The 12889-nt window shown below is 36.9% G+C and overlaps 1 protein-coding gene across 4 annotated transcripts in view; it reads right to left on the reverse strand.

Annotated features, from left to right (window-relative positions):
* The window catches only part of PLCB1 (phospholipase C beta 1), a 669546-nt gene that overhangs the window by 622992 nt on the left and 33665 nt on the right, over nucleotides 1–12889 (reverse strand). The gene's annotated exons all lie outside the window — the stretch shown is intronic.

The following is a 12889-nucleotide window of genomic DNA, read 5'->3' on the forward strand; positions in this document are numbered from 1 at the left end:
AAACACAGTTAGTTCACAGCACATATCATTATTAAATTTTCTAATTTTGGTAAGTATGCACTGTCATTATATAAAAAAAAGTCCTTGTTCTTAGACTACACACACTGGATTACTTAGAGGTCAAGGGGCACCCTGTCTGAAATTTACCCCCAAATAGTTCAGGGAAAAATAAAATTGCATGGATCAATATCTTAGCAGATAGAATGATGAAACAAGTGGGAAAAATCATAAACAATCAGTGAATAAGTGTAAAAGATGTAGAGGTGTTCTTTTTTCCTTGGGATACTTCTCATTTGGTATCTATCAAAATAAAAGTTACCCACAATAAAAACCAACATCCTCATGCATATATATATTTTAACTAATGAGGTTGTTTTTTATCATAACTCATATTTATTGTAGCCTCTCTGAATTCTTATAACATCTGTTGATCAGCTTTTCCTTGCCAGAATATAATAATTATGAACTTGTTTAGGTTACTATATACTGGCTGGCTACAAATAACTGATCAGCCAGCCTGTCTACCAGACCCGGGTCACTCACTTGGGAAAGTACATTAAATATTTGAAACTGTGGAGTGACCTTCAATGAACTGCATCAGTAAAAAAAACCAAGGCACTTAGAGGAATACACGAACATCTCCAGGACTCTAGTTATTTATTAAATGGTTCCCTGGTGAGCCACGAGAGTTAATGTTCATTCTTCAATACCCAACTTACACCAAATGACTTTAGAAGAGAAGGTAACTGGAGCATTATGTACTTAGCAGGTTATCTGTGGACAGCCCAACGTCCAACTTGCTTTGCTTATAAACACAGCAGCCAGCTGACCTGAAGGCCTGTTAAGATAATTGTCTGAAATCTTCACTTTGCTGTGCCATCATAAATACAGAGCTGTATGCGGGTAGGGAGCTCTAACTACAAAACCTAACTTGTCCATGACAGGGAGGGTGAAGGCATTTCAAACATCAAAATCACAGTATTGTTACTTAGGAACAAGTGGTTTAAATGTGAAGTGGAAAATGAATAATTTCACCTAAACAAGCAAAAATAATGCTTGTTTAATTTTAAACAGCAAATACAAAAAGAGCTACTAAGAAAGTACTTATTTGAGAGTTTCAGATGATACAAAAATTCTGACCTGTTGAACAGTTAAACAGGTTTCACAAAAAGGGGATTAGAAATGTATGCTACAAAAAAAAAATGAGGAATGCAGACCATAATTCAGTAACATGCTGGTACTGGTGTCATTTGCCCTTTAGAATTTAGTTTTTCCAAGCTTGTGACTTACCTAAGAACTCAGACTTCGGTGCTTGATATGAATTCTTTATTTCTCATGTATTTATGTATCAGCATATGGGGAAAGAAAGTCAGTGAGGCCACAAGTACACTGTTAATTCAGGATATGCTAGGGACATACTATCTAGTTTTTACATTATGACGCTTTCTTGAATATTCTGTATAAATTATATTCTTTTCTTTCACATTTTTGCAAATTTTTTTTTTTTGCCCAGCAAAACACGTACTTAAAAGCATGGTAAATGGTTAAGTATTCAGATTTCTAAGGGAATCTGAGGATGACAAATATCAAAGAGGGGGAAGTTGTCAGTTCTTGAATCCTTCTAGATGGAAACGGATACATTTGTTGGATGAATTTCACCATGAATAATACAACTATAAAAATTTGAGTGACTGAAAATTAAAGACATTATCATACCCATGTTTCTTAAGAATATATGGATGATAATGTATTGCAGTTTGACAAATTTTACAACTTGATAGAAAATTCTAGCACATTCAACCACAAGTTCATTGTGCTTCCTATGACTGGATGAGGGTATACCTGCTAACATCTCCAGGGTAGAAGTATGAGAGACTCATTTTCCTTGTGTATTATCTTTTTACTTCTATATAGAATTCAAATGGAAATGTGTCTACAAAAGAAATTTATATCATATTCATTTAGGCCACATTATTTTTAAATATTAAAACTATCTCACCTCTTGGGATACTTCTCATTCTAATTTGTAACTCATGCACTTTACAGAATCCTCCTCTTCCAAAATACTTTAGAAACCTGACAAAAAAGTTTTAGAAAAATGTATAAAATACTTGAATGACCAATCAAATCACAAAAGCACCAATCATATACTACTTGTAATAGCCAGCTACCCAATACTTAGAGAAGTTCAGTTCTTCTGGGAACTGGTATATTCAGTGCTTATATGTTAATATTTGACTATTTTGTTCATTTTATGAGACCCTAACATAGTTGGTTAAGAACCATTTTGAAAGTGAAAAACATCACACTATACTTCACTCTTTGAATAGGTCAGGGATTGCAAACGTGAGCCAAAATGGGCAATTCCCAGGAAGCTTCCAAAAATATGTGGAAGTTGTTTATAAGTGGGTGGTTATTCTTATCGGAGGATTAGCATGTTATAATGCCATAAATCTCCTTTGGTCTATAAATCCACATCACCCTTCTTTTAGTTTCCAATTAACTTTCAAGGGAAAATGCATCTTCCCTCCTAATGAGATTAAACATACAACATGAAAGACCTATACACATAACAGAGTTCAAGTTTTTGTTTTGTTTTGTTTTCTTTTTATGGAAAGCAATCATTGCAATTGCATTAGATTACATTATTATTTCCAGGACTCCACCCCTCCCTGTGTCTACTTCCTTTACAGTGCCTCTCATTAGACCTTTTGATATTGGCTTGATCATGCAACCTGCTTTGGCCAGAAGAATATTAGCAAACATGACACAAAGACTTCAAATGTATTTGTGCATTTGGTCTTGCTTTCTAGCATTTCTGCCATCACCATGAGAAGAGCCTCCTCCAGACGGCTGTTGGCTCTTAAGCCTGAGCCCCATGATGAACACACGTAGTGAAGTCCAGAGTCTAATCCACAGCCAGAGCCTGAAGCAGACAAGACCTGAGTATGTAGTTTGAAGTCAAGCTCAGCTGAGCCTAGTCAGATCAGCCAAACCACAGCCAACCCATAGATAAAAGATCACTGTTGTCTGCCACAGAGATTCTGTGGTTGTCTGTTACACAAATAACTCATTGATGTAATATTCAATTATGTAAAGCTTTATAGTATCTATGTGTTTATGCACACACCACCACCAGTACCATAAAATATTAATGGTCCTATACATGTACTAAGTTAGTTACCCACTTTTGATACTTTCTGCATTACTCTCTGGGGATTAGGCATTGCTGGCTCTGCTATCTGAAACATTACGATCACAAAATGTTATCTATCATTCATACCAGTGTGACCAGCACAGGTCGAAAAATTGACACTACTCTGCCAGCATCCATCATTGCAGGTTTTGACCTTTTCTGCAAGTATAAATGCTGAAGAACTGCAGAAAAGGAGATCAGCAATGAGAATTCCAGGACAAGGAGAGATGCCTAAGAGTCACTAATATTACGAATGGAGTGGCAGGCCCCATCTGTCCTATTCTATTCATTCATATGGCAATTTGGGAAATGGAACACTCATGAATCCTCCTTTACAATTAGCTAGATGTCAAAATCCAGCTAACCAAAAAGTGAACCAAATTTAAAAAGTCACAAATGGAGAGTCTGAGAGAAAAGAAGTTCTGTTGAGAATTAAATCCATCTAATTAATGCTTAAATTTTCTTTTGGTTAGCAAATGGTTACACATTCATAAAATAAAATAATTTAAAGCACTAGAGTAACCAGTCTACCAGAGCCTCTTCCTGACCTAGCCCCCTCCCACATAAGGTAAACACTTTCATTAATGTCACATATATATATATACATATATGTAAATACAAACAAGTATAATATCACTAATTCCCTTTATTACACACTTTCTGGACATGAATACAAAGAGTTCTCCTTTCTCTCTCTCCTTTTCTTCCTGCTCCTCCTTAGCTGCAAAATATTTCACTGTAGGAATGTCTGTAATTTATTCAAGTAGTCCCCTATTGATGGGCACTTACATTGTTTCTAAGATAGGCTTTTATAAGCAACTCTGAGATTAATAACCATGTGTGTGTGTCATTTTGCAGATACACATAAAAATATAAATACCCAGAAGAGAGATTGCTGGGTCAAAAGATAAATGTATTTGTAGTTCTAGTAGATATTATTAAATTACCCTCCATAAGTGGTGCTTAATTGCACTTTTCCCAGCAATGAATGAAAAGGCTTATCTCCCCATGGTCTCACCATCAGAAGAGGTTGTCAGACTTAGACTATTGACAATCCGATAGGTAAGAGATGGAAATTCACTGTGGTTATAATTTGTACCTCTACAATTATGAATGAGTTTTGGTTACCATTTTTATATCTAAGCACTTTTTGCATTTCCCATTTTAATTAGATTACTGGTTTTCTGACAGAGGTAATTTTAAACAATCTTAGGAATTATTACTGCAAAGTATCATGGCATGGTAAAAGCCTTAAAATTTTTTAAATAACATTATAACTAATACATGTAGAGGCTGAGATAGTAAAGAGAAGAATGAGCATAATATAATCTAGCTTCATCATTCACAGTAAATTAGATACAGTTAAACAAAATTTTACATAGTAATGACTTGAACTTCAAGTTCTTTATAATTATTTTTTCTTCACTTTAGAGGGATTCTTTAGAAACAATTTATCATGTAATGTAACTGTTATTGGAGTTTAGATTACATTCAGCTTCTTTTTTGTACTTTATTTCAAGTAAAAATTAAGTAAAATGTTAATTAGCATGCATCATATGTTTCAGGTCTAAAAAGTTTTCCTATTTATGCCTAATCTTTCTATATGTATAGACGCATAGGCCTATATCTGAAATTATATTCTCTCAAATTAACAGTGTGTGTTTCTGGGAAAAATTTTTATTTTATTCATTTATAGTTTTAGAACTTCAAATCTTATGACTACAAATCATTATTACAAAAGACACATTATTTAAAAACTAGACAATATTTGGAATTTTCAAGATGATATATGCAAAGAATGCAATTTACAGCCCAACTATGAAAACGATTTTTCTTTCTTGAAAAGATAAGAATAAAAGAATAATATTTTTGGTTATTCTAAAAATAAGCTAGTTAGAGATATCAAGAGTCAACTTTTATCTCTGTGGCTGCAAATAAAGTAACTCTGAATGCTGATGAGATTTACTTTGAGAAATTATTTCCTATATTTCAAAATCATACACGGAGCTGTGAAACAAAAAGGTGCAAATGTATTTAAATAGAGCCAATTTATAGTTATCCCTTTTATGGGTAAAACTGCAGTATTTCCAGAATCTCTCACCTGGCCTTAGTGGATCTCCATATCAACAGGTTTTTCAAAGGGGTGGAGAGAAGTAGTCCATCTCCATATCAGTAGGTAATACAAGGGGGAGGAGGGCATATCTGGACCATCTGGACCAGAGAGGTTGGGTGGGGTCTCTTTTTGCAGCCGGGTGGCAAGAGACACAGGCGAGCAGAAGAGGACGACTGCTTACAAGCAATAAACAAGTTTTTCCCACTTTATTTCTCCCTTTGACAGATTTTGGTTTCAAGGTATTTTGCCCCAGGCTGGGAAAACATTTCCCCCCCACCAGGAATTACACCTTTGCACATGCCATTACGTAGTTAAATCATGCAAATTTTACTCCCAAGATGTATCAGTATGGCACCAGATGTGTCTAGATACTGACAGTCATATTTGACATTTTAACTAAAAAGTTGGTTGAATAACTCAAAGTTTGTTTTGCTTTTTTAAATTTAAGGACCCCCTTCTCTAAGCCATATTTATAAAAAGTGTTCTTCTTTAGCAATTTCTAATTTGATATTGGAATATCAAAACATGGCTGGATCAATTTAACAGTGATTGGCATGGCCTTAAAATGATCTTTATGGGTTTTTTTTTGGTTAGTAGCTGAAAGAGCAGCTGCATTTGAAAAAACCTAAATATGGTATGTTTTTATAGAGCAGAGAGTTTTAAATTAACCTCAGTTTAAATGTACTTCACAGCTACTAAATAGTCTTTTTTACAAATATTTCATTTCACTCTAGCAACTTTGTGAAGTAGACAGAAAATCATTTCCATTTTACATATGCCACTTAGGTTAAATATTTGCTGAAAATCATATATCTAGTTAAATGAAAACCCAGGACCGGAATAAAGTCCATCTCTTTTTCTACAATGGATGAAACCAGGTGTATCTGTTATCTATTACCACAGTAGTGCTGCATAACAAATTACTTTTATCTCTGTGTATAAAGTATGTATTTATTGTAAAAAATAACAATATGTATTTATCTTTTCTCATGAGCCAGATCCATGGATCTGCTGACTTGGGCCAGCCTCCGATGAACTCAGCTTGTCTCCCTCATGTACATGTGACCAGCTAACAAGTTAACAAGTCAAGTGGCGGGACTCATCTCTGCTCCAGTTGGTCTTCCATCTTCTGTCACACTAGCCTGGGCTTGTTACCTTGACAGAGGATGAAGCAGAAGCACAAAAGACCTCTTCAGCTCTAGGCTCAGAGGTGACCTACCACCACTTCTATCACATTTTATTGGACAGAGAAAGACACAATGCCAGCCCCAGCCCAAGAGATCAGGAAATAATCTTTACCTTTTGATGGGAGGATCTACAAAGTGAAATTACAAAGAGATGTGGATATAAGGAAGGGAAAAATCAGGACCACTAATCCTCCATACCAGTCACTGTATACCTGCTATACAACTGGTTCACATGGTTTATTTCTCTGAGAATTGTGATTACCAAATAGTTTTTGACCTGTGTTCCAGAATGATTTGAAACAAACTCTGTGAATGCTATTGCTTCGTACAGAGACACACTGGAGATATCCCTGAGGTGTCAGTACCAATGGCAGTTCTATTAGCGGCTATGGTAGCCATGAGACTTCTGAACAGCTCATCTGTTTTCTCTAATCAACACTAAGAATTTTTGTATGCACTGCTAAGAAACCCAGAGCCGAACTGTGAATCCCTTTGAATAATTACGCAAAGTCTTTTTGGCATACCAGCACTACCTCTGGTTTCATCGTTTTTCTCGCATACTGGTTTTCCCTTTGCTCAAATTTTTTTATCCTTTCTAAAACATAAACATTTGTATTATTTTCTGGTTTGGAAAATAATAGAAAGTCATCATAAGGAAATTTAAACATACAGAATGACCCAGGAAACAAAAAAATGTTTCATACGATGGTATTTGGAGATGGGGCACTTGGGGTGGTAATTAGGTCATGAAGGTTGAACCTTCTAAGAAGAGACAGAAATTTAAATTTTAATGAGATCCAATTTTTATTTTTGTGTATCATGCTTTTGGTGTCAAGTCTTAGAACTCTTTGCCTGGTCCTAGATCCAAAGATTTTCCTATGTCTTTTTCCTAAAAGTTTTATAGTTTCATGTTTTACATTTATGCTCATGATCCACTTAAGTCCCTGTACAAAGTGTGAGATTTAGATCAAGTTTCATTTCTCTTTATTGACTCATTGATTGACTGATTGCCTATGGATGTCCAATTTCTCCAGCATCATTTGTTAAAAGATTATCCTTTCCTCCAGTAGATATATTTTGCAACTTTGTCAAAAGTCAGTTGGGTATATTTGTGTGGGTGTATTTCTGAGTTTCCTATGCTATTACTTTTAAGGTAATTTTGTTATGTTAGACCTTAACTCTGCCATTTTATTATTTGCATTCTATTTGCCTACTCTGATTCTCACTCCTCTATTTTCCTTTTCTTGCCTTCTTGGGGTTACTTGAACACTTTTTAGGATTCCATCTTTACATGTATTTTAAGTGGATGTCTGTATAGTTTTCATCACAGTTGATCTGGCTACTATAATATATGTGCGTGGGTATTAAAATATGTGGGGGACTTTTTTTTTTGCCAATGCACTTTCCAGCTTTATCATTTCCATTTGGTTCCTTAAAAAAAATTTCTGTTTCTGGGCTGAAGATCTCTACTTTTGCACTTGTTTCAAAAGAGTTTTCAATTGAATTTTGAAGTATTTTTATGAGGGCTACTTTAAAACCCTTGTCAGCTCATTCCAACATCTGATTCATCTCAGTGTTGGTGTCAGTTAATTTGTCTTTTCTCACTCAAGTTGTGATTTTCCTGGTTCTTGGCATATGGGCAGTTTCCAATTGTATCCTGGACATTTTGTCTATTATGTTACAAGTCTTTGAATCCTATTTAAATCTTTTATTTTAGCAGGCAGTCACTCTGCTGTCTTTATCATGTGGGCCCTGGTGTACTTTTCTGGGCTATGTTTCCAGTGACAGTTTAATTTTCAGAGCCGTGGCTGTATTATTTTAGTCTGCTTGGCTTATCTGACGCTTCTGAGAATCCTACAGATGCTTGTGCCTGAGGGGGCAGGTGGGTTTCTCCAGTTCAGGTCCCTATTGTTTCTGAGCAGGGGAAGGAAGCCGCAGGCGCGTGGAAGCAAGAGGTTCCCAGAACAGCCTGTTTGTTGTGGTGCCAGTCAGCAACCCCCATGTTGGACCTCTTGGAAGAGAGAAATTTCAGGATCAGTGCAGAAGCAGAGCATTTTTCCTGGCCACTTGTTGTTAGCTGAGATCTCAAAATGATTCCCTTTGACAACGGTGCTGGGCTTTGCTGGTGACAGGGAAAGACTTCCGGTTAGATCTGTGGAAGGAAGGAGCTTCTCTGGGCCACTTCCGATTTCAGGGGCCATGAAATACTGAGCCTCGATCTCTTCTTCCTGGGTTGGTTGTGGGAACACAGATACACTGCCACTGGAGCTGTTCCTCTGGTCCCAATGTCACAATCCATTTGCCTTCCTCTTAGCACCTTTCGGAGCTCTCTGCTGGTTGTCTCTTGTATTACTTAGTTGGGGAAGAGCAGAGAAAAACAAAATCCATGCCATCTTGTCTGAATTATAAGTCTGAGTGATCCTTTTTTCAACACAAGTCTGTTTACATCATACTTGTGTTCAAAATCTCATAACAGCTTCACATTTCATTCCAAGAAAAGCCAAAGTCCTTAAAATGATCTGAAAACCCAATATAATTTGCCCCTGACCTAGAGTGACCTCTCTGACCTTGTCTTCTATCATTGCCCCAGGCCCCGATTTATTCTGCTCCAGTCAAATAGCCACTTTTTGGCACATCAAATTACCCCAGAAGTCGTACACCTTCACACTTATTAATTCTTCTGCCTAGAGTATTCTTCCTGCTGATAGCCACATGGCTCATCCCTCAGCAACCTTAAATCTCTGCTCAAAAAATCAGCTTTTCAGAGACGTCTTCCCTAAGAACTTACAGTCATTACCATTCCTTCCCTCTTCCCACTCTTAATAGCACACAATCTGGTTTACTACGCATTAGACAGTTGCGTATTATTCAGAAGAGTGCCTCACACCTAGTAAGTGCTCAATAAAACTGTGCTGATACATGAATTAATAACAGGATGCACATTCATATACACAGACCCAACCATCACTTACTGTGGTTCCAAATGGTTACAATTGCTTTGTGGGAAAGAACACATCTGAACAGGAATTGCACTTGAGCATACAAAAAGCAACAGCAGGCAGGATGGCTCCCAGCCAGGTGAACAGTCAGAAGCAGTTTATTCCCACCAACCAATCCTCGCTAAATGTAACCTGGTTAAGCAAGCCCTACCCCGTAGGCTCACCAGGCTTATGTGGACTTTATATTGACAAAGTGATACTCGCATAGATGAATTTCTGATAGTAGAGGAAAATCAATAAAGCTTCTCACTTTGAAGACAAGTAATCACTCTGCAGACAGCCCATTTATACAAGTTTCATAAAGAAGATTACAATGAAAAATAATAATAATATACACTTGCACAATGCTTCCAGCATGATAGGCACTGATCACAAATATTTTATTAATTCATACACTCCTCACAACAACCTTTCGAGGAAGTGCTATTATTACCCTCTTCTTATATATGTGAAAACTGAGGTAGAGAGGTTAAGTCCCTTGCTCAGTCACACAGCTAGCTCACAAGTTATAGAGCTGGGATCCAAACCCAGGCAGATGGCTTTCAGAGTCTGTGCTTTTAAGTACCACCGTCTATACTATAAAAGAATCCACCTAAAGCAGGGCACCTAACAACAACAAATAAGAAAATAATTCATGAGCAAATAAAATGATGTATATTTATCATTTTATTTGCTCAAAATTAATTCCAAGTTATTTCCCCAAACTTGAATTTGAAGCTGACCTAAGTAAAAGTTATACCCGCACTCAATTAAACACATATCATTAAATTTGAGAAGACCACACGCAGTTTTGAAAGTAGCATGTTCTCTTCTGCTATAGTATTATAATTCTACACTGAATACTAATGTATTGGAATAAAATCAGAACCACTAACAACTGAGGAAGTTAACTCATTTGCCACATCATTGTCAGGTTCTTTACTGTCATCATTCTATGGCCGATTTAGCAGAAGTAACATTTGCTCTTTCCAAATGACTGAATTGTTGAACTATGTGAAACTGCCTATGTTTGACATTGACCTACAGTAACGGCAATTTCGTATGGCTCAGACTAACAGATTCACAGCTTTTCTTTCCTTCTTAGAATTAGTCTTTTCTATTTATGATTTTTATGTGTACATAAAGCCAGAGATTAAAGGTCACCTTGATTATACATACCTAGCACACCCTTTTAATATAATATGCTTCTTCCAAGTCAGAAAGCAGAAATCAGAATAATGCCCATTGCATAGCCTTTTCCTACTGATGTATTGACTTGTTTTCCTAAGAAGTTCTGTGCAACTATACACTCTTTTTTCCACCCGGACCTTGCAAGACTAAAAATTTTAATATGATTTAAAATAAATCTGCAAATGGTATTATTTCCTATTTCAATTTTTTCACTTACATTTGAATGGAACTATGTATGATTTACTCCAAAGTTTACTTTCAAATGCTTCCCCCTTTTTACCTCAGTTTTTTAAAGAGTTCATTACTTCTGTTTTGTAAATATCAAAGTGTAAATATTTAAGGCTTTAAGATCCTCTCTGAAAAAGAAATGTATGCAAATTTTTTTCCCAGAGTAAGATTTTTTATTTATCCTTAAGACAGATAAAATAATTTATTAATTTTACCAGGCCTCTCCAACCAGAGTTCTCAGATACAGCAAGGAAGAGACCACTGCAGGCACTCAAAAAGGATTGGGGTTCCAGGAAACCTGAGGGGCACTGACCAGGAAAAGGACCATTCCTAAGATTCACATATTGATGTAGGTTGCCTACTCCATGTCCTCTCTAAGTCCAGGCATCTGGATCCGTCCTCAAGAGCTCCAAGAATCTACTAGATGCATTAATTCTTTCCTAACCACCCCCTCAATCCACACTTCCTCAGGAATACATCTGCAATCCGAGACACTGACATTCTTTTGGCACCCCAACTTTTCAATCAAACTGAGTGCAAAAAGATTTAAAATACAAACCAGAAGTACCTGAACACCTGCCATAGTTCAAATTCACACAATATATACTTTTTGAATGCACTAAAATTTCTATTATAGATACCAGCAGGTGTGGAGCATTTACTCTGTATGCTGTGCTAAGTATTTCAGACATGTTATCTCATTTAATCCTCACAAGATTTGTATGATGTAAATTTATTATTCCTGTTTTGCAGAAAAGGAAACTAAAGCTCAGAGTGGTTAAATGGCTTCCTCAGAGACACATACAGTGATTAAGCCGGGTTTCAAACTCAGGGAGTGAATTTCAGAGTTCATGATCTCACACAGGTTATCTTACAAAAGGACAATTATAGAGGTCATGAACTAATTCTAGGAAGAAGGTAAAGCAATAGCAATAGACTGAATGTTTTAACCTCAGTGGCTCCCCACCCAATATATATTCACTAGATAATGGCCTTCCTTTCCTTTCACTGCATGCTCTGTTGGCTCGGTCTGATGTGAATATGCTGATGCCTGCATCTTCCCAGAGCACACTCAGCTTAAAAAAAGATGAGCTCAGAGTAAGGACTGATCCCTTCCCATGCTTCATTGACAAAACCTACCAAACATACCCTCAGTCAAACACATGTGTTTCTCATCCCAGAAAAACTCATGTTGTGGTACAGGCTAGAAGAGGAGATCTGGAATGATTTCCACCTCTCCACTATGGAAAATTCCTCATGATCATTTTCCTACATTGAAGAATTCTGAGGCTTAATTTCCACTGTCCCAGTGTTCTTACAGATTTTGAATTAGTTCCATGTTCCCAACATAGGAACGCCTTTTTTAAAAGAAGAAGAAAAGTCTCTATTGGGTACAGAAAAGTCCCTTCAAGATGTTCTAGGAAGAGAAAAAAGTAGCACAAAAAAAGTGAGATTGCTAATAGCAAACTCATAGCTTTGAAGAGTAATTAAGCATACCTTCTCTTGCTACAATTGCCCCCACCCAGCCTCATTTTTATGTACATCTGAGAACACTCTCTGGTTTTAAGGGCCGTTGCTAGAAGATGCTGCCTGAGTGCATCCTGGGTCAGAATGTGGCTCTGCTTCCCTAAGACCTCACAGGGACCTTTCCTCTCCAAACATCAATCAAGGACCTGAAAGTGCAGGGTATGGAGAAAGACCCCCACCTCAAGGCAGAGGAAGGGCTCTAATGTTGGGTGTACACAATTACCACAATCATCTGACTAGGGTATTTAGCATTGTCTCACACATCAGGAAGACGAGGAGGACACTGGTCAGTTCTGCCCCATTGACACACTCCACTATTATAAAATCTTCTATGCTTTGAGGAAACAACTCTTCTGTATATGTCTGCAAAAACAGCCACAAAATCATTCCCTTCTGTGTGTCCATGCCTCGTCACTGTGGCCTTGCAGACATTGCTGTGGAGAGCAGGCATTTGTTTCCCCACCCTATG

This window comes from Manis pentadactyla, chromosome 5 (genome assembly GCF_030020395.1).
Source record: "Manis pentadactyla isolate mManPen7 chromosome 5, mManPen7.hap1, whole genome shotgun sequence".
NCBI classification, from domain to species: domain Eukaryota; kingdom Metazoa; phylum Chordata; class Mammalia; order Pholidota; family Manidae; genus Manis; species Manis pentadactyla.